General features: G+C 40.8%; 1 protein-coding gene across 8 annotated transcripts in view; it reads left to right on the top strand.

Annotated features, from left to right (window-relative positions):
- The window catches only part of NCKAP5 (NCK associated protein 5), a 947,236-nt gene that overhangs the window by 320,760 nt on the left and 611,943 nt on the right, over positions 1-14,533 (top strand). The window contains exon 1 of one of the 8 annotated variants that reach the window (XM_041739538.1): positions 1,304-1,394. The exons of the other annotated variants lie outside the window; for them this stretch is intronic. The gene's annotated coding sequence lies outside the window, so the exon portion shown is untranslated. Of the gene's footprint in view, positions 1-1,303; positions 1,395-14,533 lie in introns of those variants that run through there. 8 annotated transcript variants of the gene reach the window in all.

Below are 14,533 nucleotides of genomic sequence, written 5' to 3'. Positions count from 1 at the left end.
GGTTACATCCCTCCCCCAGAAGTAAAACAAATGGCAGAGTAGACGAAATAATTAAAATTTTTACTGTGGAATACTAGAGACCAAGGGGTGTATACATGAATATACAATTCTATTTACTTTATCATTAATGCCAAAATCCTTTATTTTTTTTATGTTCAATTGCTTGGAAAATATTTCTAAAATTTTCAGGTCTTAAGCACAGGCATGCCAACAATTCTGTCTTTCTGTGGTGACCGGATGATTATTGCCTCTGGGTCAATATTCTAAAAATCCCTTTTCTGTATAAGACACTGGAAACTTGAACACTCAGTTAACTGGCTCCAGGAAAAGCAATGACATTTGTTTCTTTGGCTGAAATGAGAATATCCTCTTGAACACTGATTCCTTCTCCTAAAAATGGGATATTAGACCTGAATCTGGTTAATTAGGTGCATCAGCTCCTAATTCTGGTTAATAGGGGCTTGCAGTATTTATTTAGAATGGAACATTTCATTTGATGCTTGATAGTGTTTATAAGGCAATTTCTCTAGCACAGAGAGGCAGAGATGGGTTAAAAAAATAATTCAAGAGGAAGTGTTACATTGAACATGTTTTGTCAGGGCACTTGACTCTTGAGCGTAGAAATAATTAAGATGTCCCCATTAGATGCAAAGCTCTAAGGTGATGCTTGAAGTTTCCCTGAAGGCGCACTTCTTCATCACTTGGAACCTCCTTTCTTGACTCTGTAGAATGGCAGTTAGACAGGATTCAACGCATATGTGACACATACGTGAGCTAAATATAGCTGCCTGGGGAAGAAGGAGACGTAATTCCTGACAGTTGTATAAATAGCATCCATCCAGCTGGAGAATCATCTGAGCAATAGCCCAGCCTCCACTCCGGTCACTGTCTTCAGACCAAGGGAGCAGGAACGGGAAGTCAATATGTTACCTTCCCAGCCATTGTTTGTCACTTTGCATGTGGGAATGTGGCGTGCTCCTTCCTAGCTGGTGGAGGGGCACTCTTGTTTGGCAGCTTTCCATACCCTCAGGTGACATCAACCTGCAGCCCAGCTGCTGTCGCTAAGGCTCAGCCCCTTAAAACAGGTTCTGGGTTGTCTGTTCCTGCACTTAAGTGGAAAAGTGGTACCCAAGTCATCCCTGAGATTTAGCCAGGACACAATAATTGCTTTCCTTTCCATCGCAGGTGATGCATTTGCCACCATGGAGTATAACACACTGCTGTTTTCAGTCATAACAGGAGCGACGGGAGAGAAACGCAGGAGGAAATAGAAAATGTCAAAGAGCTCGGGGTTGGAAATTGCATTTTGCAGATGCCATTAAGCTCTGTCAGGAGAGAAGATGAAAATGCTAATTGACAGATTTAGTTGTATTTTATTGTCTTCGAGCTGCTGAGTAAGTCATCAGATGATGCCGTTTAATCATTAATGTAAAACTTTAAAGAAATTCGTCAGGTGTTTGCTATTCATCTTATACCCTCTCCACAAAGGTGTCTTAAACTGCTCTACCCTGCCAGCAAGGAAAGGAGAAAGAGTATAAATATTTATATTCAGACCCAGAACTGATAAAAGCTAATCTGTACAGCACAAGAATATTAATTATGGTGTAAAAAATTTAGTATCAGTCAAGGACAATTAGGATATCTCTTATATTTCACCTAAGACTGCACATGCTCACATTCGCTTGCACACACATATTCACCCAGAGTTTCTTCACCTGTACAATAAGTATAGTAAGTGCATGCTGCACTGGTGCGTGTGTGTGTGTGTGTGTGTGTGTGTTAGAGACAGAGAGAGATTGTGTGTGCATGTATCTACATGTGAGTTAAATAAGTTGATATATATTCATTGTACAGAGCGTATGTTCAATATTTTTTAGCTGCCACGAACACTGTGATGCACTAAGTTAAAACTAAGGGACTTGGAAACTTCTTTTTTCTTTTTGTTAATAGATGTTTTATGCTACAAACCTGTCCTTTTATTTATTTATTTTTTTAATTTTTATTTATTTATGATAGTCACACACAGAGAGAGAGAGAGAGAGAGGCAGAGACATAGGCAGAGGGAGAAGCAGGCTCCATGCACCAGGAGCCCGACGTGGGATTCGATCCCGGGTCTCCAGGATCGCGCCCTGGGCCAAAGGCAGGCGCCAAACCGCTGCGCCACCCAGGGATCCCCCAAACCTGTCCTTTTAAAAGGCAATATACAACACATCCTTTAAAAAAAATAATTATTGATATATTTAATAAGAAACAAAAACACTTATTTTCTTGCCCCCTTTCCCTTCTAATTCTGGAAAATAATGCCCAGTATTACATTCTCTTTCATTTTAATATCATCTGAGCTCCTTCCACTACAGGTTAAGGCTCAAGGGCAATTAGAGAACATGTAAACCACACAGATTCCTCACACTTATCCCAAACCCACATATCAGAAGATGAGAATTCATGTTGTCAGACTTCATATAGTCAGATTTTGTGAAGCTGGGCAGAGCAGGGGTGAGCGCTTCTTTCCTGCCCTTTGGGAGTACAGTGTGTGAAGGTCTGCATTCGTTTGCTAGCATCACCATGACAAGGTCCCTGTACCACAGTGGGGCCTTACACAATAGACATCTCTTTTCTCACAGTTCTGGAGGCTGGATGTCCAGGATCAAGGTGTTGGAAAGGTCCGTTTCATTGTGAGGCTTCTCTCCTGGGCTTGTAGATGACTGTCTTTTCCTGAGATATCCATGTGGTCTCTCTTCCTTGCCTCTCCGTGTCCTAACTGCCTCTTCTTATAAGGACACCAGTCGTGTTGGATTAGAGCCCACTCTAACGATCTTATTCAATATTAATCACCTCTTCAAAGAGCATATCTTCAAACATAGTCATTCTGAGACTCTGGGAGTTAGGACTTAAGCATGTGAATTTGGAGGGTGTACAATTCAGCCCACAATTGAGTCCTTTATCTTCTTTAGTGTACCCCAAATTCTGGAGCATTCAGATGTTATAAAATGCATATCATCTATCCCAGCATTAGCTCTGATGAATAAATTCATTAATAGAATAATCATTTGATATATCGTCATGCAAATACTCCCTCTCATATCTAACGTGAATTTCACAGTTTGAATGAGTATGTTATAGCCACTGTTGAACCCATTCTCCCCTCTCATTTCTCTCCAATGTCTTGCCCATCTCCCACCACTGATTTTATCAGATATTCTCTTTTTCTCTCTCTCTTTTTTTAAGACTTGGCTGCTTTTTATTAGAACCGATGATGTCTTTGGTATGTAAATTCTACCTTGAGCTCCTCTGCTTATATCTCTATTATATTTTTCTCTATTGATAGGTTTAATACTGTGAAGTATTTGAGTCATACCTGGAACTCCCTCTTCTTTTTAGGTGCTGTCCCTAGCACCTCCTTCCTTGCCCACTGGCCACTTTGTCATCCCGCTGCTTGCTACTTGTCCATCATGGGCCTGTGCACTGCAAAGCAGGAGTAGCTGATGAGGCAAGACAGGAAGGCTGAAACATTCCTGATGGCTCTACCAGTGTAGTGTCTATCTTAGAACAGCCCACTGGTTCCCTTCTCAGACTTCTTCAGTAATTCTTCTTCTTCAATAATTTAGTAGAAAACTTACTGAAGCTTTAATAGAGAGGGTTTAATGGCTGATGTATGTGGGTAAAGGAAATAGTTAAATGAAACTCTAAATGTTTCCTTAAATGAATTCCTTTTTATTGTCTTACTTTTTCTTTATAATAAGAGGTTCATAGTAACTACAGGGCATTTCCACATAAAGGGTATATTTAATCATTTGTCCTATGATTATGGATACCCTAGGGGAATAAAAATCTAATATTATGATTGCTGTAAGTTTTTCTTTCCATGAAAGTTTCCAGCATTTAATGATATTTCAGCACTGCTCATCCAAGGTTTAAATGCAAGTTCATTTTAAATAAAGCATGAGGCATGCATCTAGTCTACCTTTTGAATAAAATTTTGAATAAAAAAAATATATTTATTTATTTATTTATTTATTTATTTATTTATTTTTCCATTTGTAGGTGGGTCAGTTGCTTTCACTCCTTGTTACCAACATATAATAATTGAGTTCACAGTGTTTGATTTTTTCCCCCATGTTTCTATTATGTGTTCATTATTTAATGATCTTGAATTTTTAACACTTGGGCTGTCAAAGTATGTCAAGTACTGTCCAAGCCATGGAGACTCTAGGAGATGTATCTGGTGGCAAGAGAAGTCCAAAAGTGTTAATCATTTTCTTTCTTTTTTAAAAATATTTTATTTATTTATTCATGAGAAACAGAGAGACAGAGAGGTAGAGACACAGGCAGAGGGAGAGGGAGAAGCAGGCTCCATGCAGGGAGCCTGACGTGGGGCTCGACCCCAGGTTTCCAGGATCAGGCCTTGGGCCAAAGGCAGAGCTAAACCACTGAGCCACCCGGGCTGCCCTCCCTTTCAGCTTCTACATCTGCCTCTGTCATTTGCATCCTGATTTTTTTTCCTCTTAAAATATATTAAGTTTTAAATATCTTGATTCTCATGAGAGCTCAGCTGCTTTAAGACAAAATAGATAGAAGATACCCATCTACTCTAACTTTCTGCATCTTGTGCTTTGTCCCATTCTCCAAGTCTCCATTTGCTATTTTCCACACGAAACTGGCATAATGAAAGCAATGTTCAGTGAATTTGGAGACTGAGTATAGGATTTCCAATTTGAAAGACCTCCTAGAAATCAACATGAAAAAGTTTACCATAGTCTGCTCTGTAATGAGAGACAGCATGTTGGAATGGAGAGAATAGAACTTTGGTGGTACAGGGACATGGTTTCAAATCTGGATCCTATAAGTTAGGTAACCATGAGCTGAACTGAGGAGATAGGTGGAGAGTAGATTGATGGTTATTGACTGAGCTCTAAGGATGTGGATAGTGTCTGGTCTGCATCAGAGTTTTTCAGCCTTTTCACCATTAATATCTTGGACTAGAAAATTCTTCATTGTGGGGACGGTCCTGAACATTGTAGGATGCTTAGCAGCATCCCTGGCTTCTACCCACTTGTTGCCAGTACCACCTCCCTTCTTTCCCAGATATGACAACCTAACCAAAAATGTCTCACTGGGTTTAAAGTCACCCTCCCCTAAATCCCCCCAGTGAGAAGCCCTAGTCCACATGTTCCCTTTTAGGCTCATCACAAGAGGAACCCTTCAGTTATGAGTATCCTATTGTCTTATAGAAGAATTCAAAGCTAAAGAGGGGGAAAGTATTTAAGGATTTTTCAATTTTTTCAAAGGTCTTAAGAATTCTTGCAACTATATTAAATATAATATTAATTATATATAATATATTATTTATCAGTTTTTAAACAATAAAGAACACCTTAACAAGCACTGTTTTCCTAGATCCTAGAGGGAGAGGGTTATATCATTTCTATCCATTTTTTTTCATTGCTAACATTGTTGCTGCAGTTTGTGAGTCCTCAAAAAATTTTATTTAGCCAAAGCAATATATTTGGTCTACAACCTGCAGAATAATCAAGGCCAAGAAACTGCATTGTGTCTTGGGAACACTAAGGCCATTCAATAGCCATGCCACTCAGCCATGACTATTAGCATAGTTTCATATCTTTGCATTGAATTGGGATTTTTAATGTTTCTGAGGTCCTTTCTGATATAGCAATGTAAAGAAAAGGTAAAACACACACACACACACACACACACACACACACACACACACACACTTGCAGATGCTGAATATGAAGCATTTGATAGCAAGCTTTCTGGAGGGAAGAAAGGGAAAAAGAAACAGCCCAAGTGGGAACAGTAGTGGGTTTCCATCTGCTAAGCCAGATTCAGGCAGGATAAGAATTGGTGGCTGAAGGCATGGCCTGGCACTCAAAATTTGATCCCCAGTGTCTCTCATTTTCACCTGCCCCCAACAGTCACCTTGGCTGCCTGGTAAATACCCAAGTCTCTTTTTTGAAGATTCTAATCCAGAAGGTTTGAGATTGTGCCCAGAGATAGTTTTTGTTTTGTTTTGTTTTGTTTTTGAGATAGGTATTTTTAAGAAGCTCTCCAGGTAAACTTCAGATCTAAGTAGAATTAAGAAGTACTGAAGTCCAAACCCATGCTACTCAGAATATGGCCCACAGGCCAGTGGCAGCAGCTGGGAGTTTGTTACAATCAGCTTCTGAGCCCATAGGGCTGAAGCAGGACCTGGAATTCTGCATTTCTAACCAGCACCCAGGAGGGTGCTTCTGCTTCAAGTTTGTGCACCCCATTGGAGCAGCACGGATCCTCATGGCTTTAGGCAACAGGAGGAAAGGATGAGTCATCATTAAATCCTGCTCTGTGGGTGACATTAGAGCTGTCATAGGCAGGTCATTAATATGAGATAGAGGTCCATGGATATGGGGGTGTGGAATGAAACAAATCTTCATATTAATATCAGTAATGTCCAGAATTTCAGGTTTCTATAAAGAATTTTACATGAGAAGCTCAAACATATCTCTGAGGGAAGGAGAACTGAACTGTTACCTGTTGTTTCAGGACTCTTGCCCTCATCATTCCCATCTTACCAGCGAGGGTGGGGGGGTGGGGGTGGGCGAGGGTTTTGTTGTTCCTCAATCAGGGGTATCTTTAAGTAGCTCCTGTTCCTCTGCCACAAACGCTGAGCCGTTTGTCTCAGAAGCAGCCCACCCTCCCACATGAGTATAAAAGAGAGCTACATCATTACATTTATTTAACAATCCTAACTGCTGAGAGGCAGCGTCACCATTCTGTCCATGGTGACATTTATTGGATGATTTCACCTTTGGTAGCTCACACTATCAGGAGCTTTACTGTCGATGAAATCTGGTAAAAGTGCGCATTTCAGGCCTGTTGAAATGGGGATCGGTAGGCAAAAGGCAACATGTGATGGATGTGGGTGATGATCACTGTAACGAATGCTGAAGCTGGTAACTCCGAGACCAGCAAAGGGAAGACGCCCTTTACACTTTAGTTCCAGTAAAACTGCATTGGCTCTGATTGGATCCAGTGCCCATCCTTGACCAAATCAGCATCTTCCATGGCAATGTGATTGCTGACTGCCTTTCATGCAGGTCACAGGTTCTGCCCTGAGAGCAGGAAGAGACGGCCACAGGGTAGAGGAGGAGTGGTTCTCTCAGAGAAGGGGACTTCATGCTCTCTGCAGTCACAAATGTCTACTGCATGCGCCCACTAATAACTTCGAGGATTGCAGTGCCTCTTAAACCAGTGCAGAGTGCTGCTATAGGGACTAGAGATGCCAGTGCTTAGGGAAGGCTAGGGTTGAAATAATAGAAATGAGTGATAGCACATGAAAATCCCTCAGGAAACGTCATCTCAAAGGCCCTGTGCTAAGAAGGAAAACCAGTTTCTGTTAGAAGAGGACCTTATCGTTAGGCTTTCAGGGGATTGTATAAATGCGATCCTTGCAGACCATAGTAGTCTAGTTTTCTTTTTCTTTCTTTCTTTTTTTTTTTTTTTTTAAGTTTTCCTATAGTATTTGGACCCATCCTTCCCCAGAGGTTAGAGCACACACTTCAGAGACACGAAGTCCTGCTTGTAATTTCTGGCGCTCCCTTACATGCTGTGTATAGTTGGAAAAGTGGCTCGCCACATTAAAGCTCGAGTTCCTCATTTATAAAGTAAGATAACAGTGCCTCTTCCATCCCAGGTGGTTGTAAAGATTATGTGTGGCAGTGATGGAGGGGACCCTGTCTATTTTTATCACCATTATATTCAGTTGCTCTCAGTACCGCAGAAAGCAGACTCAGCACAGTTTGTTGAGTGAATAAATACATGAATTCTGAAAATCCATGGCCTACAATGTGTACTTTGAAATATGCATTTTCTTTTTTTCTTACTTGATTGCAATGGATGCTCACGTGTGACACGGTAACACATTCATTCTGTTTGGCTAAAATAAGGCATTCTTTGTGAAGTCTTTGAAGAAATCCTGGGAATTTCTCTTTGTGTCTTACTCAGCTTCAGAAGTACATCTAGAGGCCATACCACTAGGAAGGCCCAGCACTACTGAAAGTTTCTAGAATTCTTCCTGTAGTTCCATCTGACTCAGCTGCCATGAAACAGACTTTTCTACTTCCTAAAAATCCATTAAAATATTTTTTGTGCTAGTCCAAGTAAATATTTTTAAAGGATTTTTTTTTCAGTGAGTCAGTTTTACCACCACAAATATGTTCACAGAAATTGAAATGCCCCTCAAGCCTTCTGTGCTCCTGCAGGAGGGTATTTCTTACTCCTTTGAGCCATCCTGGGAGGTGGGGTTTATCTGTTTGCACGGTAGGCCTAGTTTACCCTTCTCCCCCTCTGGTTTGTAGAGGGATAGGGGAGTTAAATTTAATGCAGTCCAGCATTCTTAAAGTTGCAATTTCAAACTGGTTGTAGCTTAGAAACCAATAGAAGTTAGAAGATGTATATGAGGGCTGGTGTTTTTATTTTTAATTTTTTATGAAAGATTTTATTTATTAGAGAGGGAGCACGAGCTTGGGGAGGAGCAGAGGGAGAAGGACAAGCAGACTTCCTGATGTGTGCAAGGTCTCATGCGGGGCTCGATCCCACCACCCCGAGATCATGACCTGAGCCAAAAGCAAGAGTCTGATGCTCAACTGACTGAGCCACCCAGGTGCCCCAGGGCTGGTGTTTTTAGAAGATATACCTGAGTTTCTTTAGGCATAATTTCAAATTGTTGGTACCAGGCTCTAGTTGAGACAAACACTTCTTGCAGTAAGAAGCTAAGAGCACCTAAGGGCTTAGGTCTTATTTTAAAAAGCATCAGGAATGTTATTTTATTATTACTATTTAAGCATATGTCCACAGAGCCTCAACCCTTTAAAAAATGTGATTCGGCCTGGGACTGTGATTAGGTTTAATTTACTTCTCTGTGATATCCCACAGACAGACTGCTTTCACCCATTTATTTCCCTGCCCCTGCTGCCTGCCTCTCCCTCCCCCCACCCCAACTACATGCCCAGGAGCAAGGTGGCAGACAGGAAGTGTGCCTTGAGGCACAGTCAGCCCTAATGAAGGCGAACACACCATGTATAATGCAGGGGGTTTGTTTTTAATTGGGTAACTTGCATTTGGAAGCAGTTATATTGTTTGTATATGATTATCCTCCCCTGCTCTTAATCCAGCATCTCCCTTTCTCAGCATGGTCTTGATCTTTGGTTTCTTAACCTTGGTCTCTGCTTGCTTAACCTTCTGCAGTAAAGGAAAGGGAGGAAATCCTGCAAGCGCTGCAATAGGAGAGATGCTAGCAGCTCCAGCAAAAATGTGAGAAAAGGAACAGATATGATACATGGATTGTCTGTGTGTCAATGATCCCTGCAGCTAGTGTTTGCTGAGTTCATCTTTTATGGCAGATGCTATCTTAATCATTTTTACATGCTTTTCTTGATTTAATTCATTTTTCCTGGTTTTACATTATCATCAGAATGAAGTTAAAGAGAACTATCAAACACCCATAAATGCTATAAATTATTTTCTTTACTAAATCATTTTCTCCACTTTTACCCAAACTAGGATCTATTTGAAAACTCACTTATAATAAAGGCTCAAAACAATTTGTTAAATAAATAGATGGAAGGATGGATGGATGGATGGATAAACAAACACTTATTTGAACTGATTTAGATCTGAGAATATGAGTTGAAACTTTCTTTCCACACTCAAAATCTTAGAGGCCTTCAAGGTGATCTAGTCCAGTGGTTCTCAAAGTGTGTGCCTAGACCAGCAGCATCACCATCACCTGGACACTTGTGATACAAGATACAGATTCTCAGGTCTTGCTTCAGGTCTACTGAATCAGAAACTCTGGAGGGGTTGGGGAGAGCTGGATGGCAATCTGTGTTATAACGAAGCTTCCAGGTGATTCTGATGTTCCCTGAAGTTTGTTCACCCTGGATCTGGCTCTGACGCCTCATTTTTTAAAAAAAGATGTGTTTATTTATTTTAGAGACAGGTTAAGAGAAGAGAATCTCAAGCAGACTCACCACAAGGTGAGCAGTGCAACTTGGGGCTTGATTCCAGGATCCTGAGGTCTTGAGTGGAAATCAATAGTTGGACCCTTAACTGACTGAGCTGCCCAGGCACCCCTGGACCTCCTTATTTTATAAATAAGGAAAGGGAGACCCAGAGGTCTCATGGGATATATGCAGTTTTTATATGTTCTAGGTTCTCTTCCCAGGAAAGATTCTGAAATGCAATTTTTTTTTAAAGATTTTATGTATTTGAGAGAGTGAGAGAGGGAGACCATGAGCAGGGAAGCAGGGAAGGGGTAGAAGGAGAGGGAGGAGCAGACTCCCCGGTAAGCAGGGAACCTGTACTAGATCCCAGGACCCTGGGATCATGACTTGAGCCAAAGGCAGACACAACCAACTGAGCCACCCAGGCCCCCCTGAAATCCAATTTTTTGAATAATATTCTCTATGCACTAGAAAAATCTTGTGGAAAGTTAATTTTTTTTTACTTTCATTTTTGATGATTAACATTTTGTTTTCAATTACTCTCTCAGATATTATTATTGGAACCTTAGGGGTTCAGGCTTCTCACCAGTAAAATGGAGATAGAAGTATTTGTCTTGTTGGTATGTTGTGGAAGATCATGTAACTTGATGACATGTTGAAAATAAAGCTTTTTTAAAAAAGATTTTATTTATTTATTCATGAGAGACAGAGAGAGAGAGAGAGAGAGAGAGAGAGAGAGAGAGAGGCAGAGACACAGGCAGAGGGAGAAGCAGGCTCCATGCGGGGAGCCTGATGTGGGACTCGATCCCGGGTCTCCAGGATCACACCCTGGGCCGAAGGCAGGTGCTAAACCGCTGAGCCACCCGGGCTGCACGAAAATAGAGCTTTATATAAAATGTGATTTTTTATAAATTATTTTCCCACAAGTTCAGTTTTAAATAAGCCTTGATCTTACCTCTGGATCTCAATCATGGTTAGAATGATAGCCTTTTGTTATAAAATATATCTGTATAATTTACTGTACATAACCGTCCTGCATCTGTACTTTGTCCCATTCTCAGAGGCCAATGGTAATACTTTACAAATGATTTATTGTGAGGTAAAGTCACTATAAAATGTTTTAAAATTAGATACGCACGTAATTTTTACAAAAACAACTTTGACGTCAAGGAAATGTATAAATATTCAATATTTTAAGATTCAGCTAGTTAAGTTGAATATCGGACAAAGACAAGACATGGTTAAAGTTGAGAAGGCAATACTGTTGAGCTGGAGTGAATGAAATAGCTATTGTTTTAGAATCTCGAGACTCCATCTGGTTATTGTTCTGTTTGGGGTTTTTTAGTTTAAGAGGGATAGAGGGGGAAGGGGTCAAACACACTGCAGGTGGCGAGGGAGTATCTCATTGTTAAGCTTGGGATGTGGAAACTAGTAGGTTATTGAGCTCTTGAAACCAAAGAAGTCAGGTACTTTTAACAGCCAGCTTTAAGAGGAAACTAGATGTCTCCATGTGTGGGCAGCCAGACAGACATTGTGTTGTTATCACTCACTTCCCTGTTTTTACAAATATCTCTACCATTGTTGTCTGATCTCTCTCTCTGAGGGATAAATGCGACTTTCAAAACTAGAGTAGCCTACTAGCTTCAGTATAGCTTTAAGTCCCTCTTTTTGCCAAAAAAGCATGATAGTAAAATCTGTTTTTGTCATTATACCCTCTATACTAATGTGGCAAAGCACTTGACTAGTCTTGATTCGAAACAATATTATGCCCAGTGTTCTGTGAGCCTCTGAGAAAAGACAGCATTGAATGTTCGAAAAGTATACCAATCACTTTTATAAGAGATAGCAAAATATATTTAAGGTAGTAAAATGCAAACGTCAGTAATGAACCAGTGTGGACTAGATGTAAACCAAGAGTATAAGTGAGTCTAATCTAGTTGAAGGATAGAAATTGATATCAAAGCATGGTATGCAAGGTGGGGGCATGGCTGTGATACAAACAGATCAGTCTTTGGGGCTCTGGTCTGGAGGAGATACAGCAGGAGCCTTCTGAGAGTGAACCTCAGGAAGATGGTGACCCCTTCATTCCAGAGCAGTCCACCTGGGATGAAGCAAGACCTCAGTGAGTGACGGGACGTGCCGGAAGAAGCCTTCACTTCTTCAGTGGATGGTGGATGAGCAAAAGTGTGTCCTGGAGTTAGTGCTGGTCAGTAGCACTGAACTTCAGGGCTGAGCCCATTCTCACATTATTTTTGGAGAAACTGAAGCCCAGTAGTGAGGAATGGGCAAAGAGGCTGCAGTAATAGAGGAACATGGGGTTATGGAAGACTCTCCAACTTGTCCCGATTTGCTCAAGACCTCTCCAGTGGTAGCACTGAAAGTTCCACATCCTGAGAAACTTCCGAGCCCTGGACAAGCAGGGATGAACTACAGCTTAAGTGGCCAGGACACATTTAGAGCTCAGTTCCTATATTTTTCAGCAAGGAGAGTGGACACAGAGCTTTGGCAGCAAGAGGAGGTCCAGAGCCCACCTTGCAGAGGGGATGCTGAGTGAGTCAGGGAGAGCCAAGATGCTAACGTCCAACTTCTCTCCAGCCTGTCAGCCTGGAGTGGGCAGGAATTGAGCAGTAGTGAGATTTTAGAGATCACATCCAAAATAGAAATCTGACTTTTTCTGGTAAACTAAACCATAGCACCGAGTCTTTCAAAAAGAATTCCAGGCTAAAAGGCTAAAAGACACTCTATCTGGCTAAAGATGCTGAGGCAGCCTAATCCTAAATCACAGGCTCCATTGCTTCTACTTCCTCTGATTCCTGCCTGTCCCCAAGTGCTGCCCACAGAGGCCTCCAAATCCTCCCACCTCTTGTTGCAGTAGGTTTGTTTGACTACAATGAATAACAATACTAGAGGCTGGAAGTAGACTCACCTGCAATGTCCCCTCAATTTGCAGCTTTTCAGTCATAAGAATGAGGGGCCTTTTCATGTTAACTAGCCTTATTCTTAAGTGTGATTTGTTATTATAGCAAATTTAATTTTGCATGAAAAGCGTGATAACTAATTATGTGGCATTTGCATACTCAGAACAAATTCCCCAAAATATTTGCATAAATTTCCTGATGTTCTTTTTGACTCAGTAACAACCTCATCACAGTAAATTGCCTTCCTAAATCGATTTAGCACATCTGTCTTGTCTAAGTGTGGCTGATTTTCATCAAAAATAAGGATTAGGATAGTTAAATTATTATCCACTGGTAAGTGAACTGTCTGCATTGCTACCCTATACATGGATTTTTTAAAAATGGAGCTCCTGTCGTGGATGATTGTCCCAGTAAAAAGCACTTCCCTGACTCTTGAGATCCCAAATGTTGTACAGTCCATGCATTTAATGGTTTTAGCAATTTAAGACTTTCGGAGGAAACACTTGAAGAAAAAAAAAAAGTAAATAACAGCACAGGTGCATCTGCTACCATTTTATCACGTGTGCTGATCTCCTGCTGTTTTTAAAATGGCACCTACATAATTGGTAGAAATGTGGGCTTCACGGAAGTGAAGCTGGTTTTACATTATTTTAATTAAACTTTGATTTTTCACCTGATGCAATGAAGTAAGTCACTTAATGATTCCCCAGCCCCCTACCCTCAAAAGTAGGATATATTAGAAAGAAACCTCGAATTGTTACGCAGTCCTGAGGGCAACTCAAGAATTATTGACTTATGTGATTAGTTTCTCTTAAATTTTTTTTGGGGGGGGATATGTGGGTAATGAATGTAATGGTGACAGGTAAATAACTTATTAGTTCTTGATTGGGTGGGATCAGTGTCATCGGGGGACTTGGCAAAATCGTATTGCTGGACCTTTCCTGGAGAGTTTCCGATTCATGGGTCTGGGGAAAGGCCCCAGAATTTATGCTTTTAACATATTTTTAGGTGATGCTAATGATGCTGGCCAAGGGAACACAATGGGATACCACCCTGCTTCTCTTCTTTCTGCCTTGGCAGAGATGAATTGGCCCAGAGATAGAGGTTCTGGGCATGCACTCTGTCTTGCTCTAAATTAAAAGTTGCTGTGTGTTACAATATTTCTCTCCCGATTTTCCAGTGGGAGCATACAGACTTGTGTCACCACGTTCTAACACATACTTAATTTGTCTTGCCCTTCAAGAGAGAAGAGACTTCTTTTCTTCTGAATCAGAGAGTTTCCACTGTCAGGGCAAAACAGCTTTTTAATTACCTTTCAAACAAGAGAACAGTGCAATTTCCTTCAGGCTATATCAGCCCTTTGGGTTACCACTAATAAAAACACTTTTTAATCAGAAGAGTGGTAATGATTTCATACCACGTTTGGGGCACAGTGGCAGATAATCTCAGTTTTCTTTTTCACATAAAATAAGCTACAGAGTTGAGAGTGGAAGTTACCAGGAAACAGTACTTAATCTAGTCTCTGAGAAAAATGAAAAGTTTGCTGTTGAGTTTCTTATTAGGGTGTCTTGCACTTCATAAGTTCCTTTTCTCCATCCATCTTTCAAAACA

The sequence above is a fragment of the Vulpes lagopus genome, chromosome 24, assembly GCF_018345385.1.
Source record: "Vulpes lagopus strain Blue_001 chromosome 24, ASM1834538v1, whole genome shotgun sequence".
NCBI classification, from domain to species: Eukaryota; Metazoa; Chordata; class Mammalia; order Carnivora; family Canidae; genus Vulpes; species Vulpes lagopus.
Note: the sequence above shows the minus strand (reverse complement) of the source record. Positions and strands in the feature narration are given on the sequence as shown.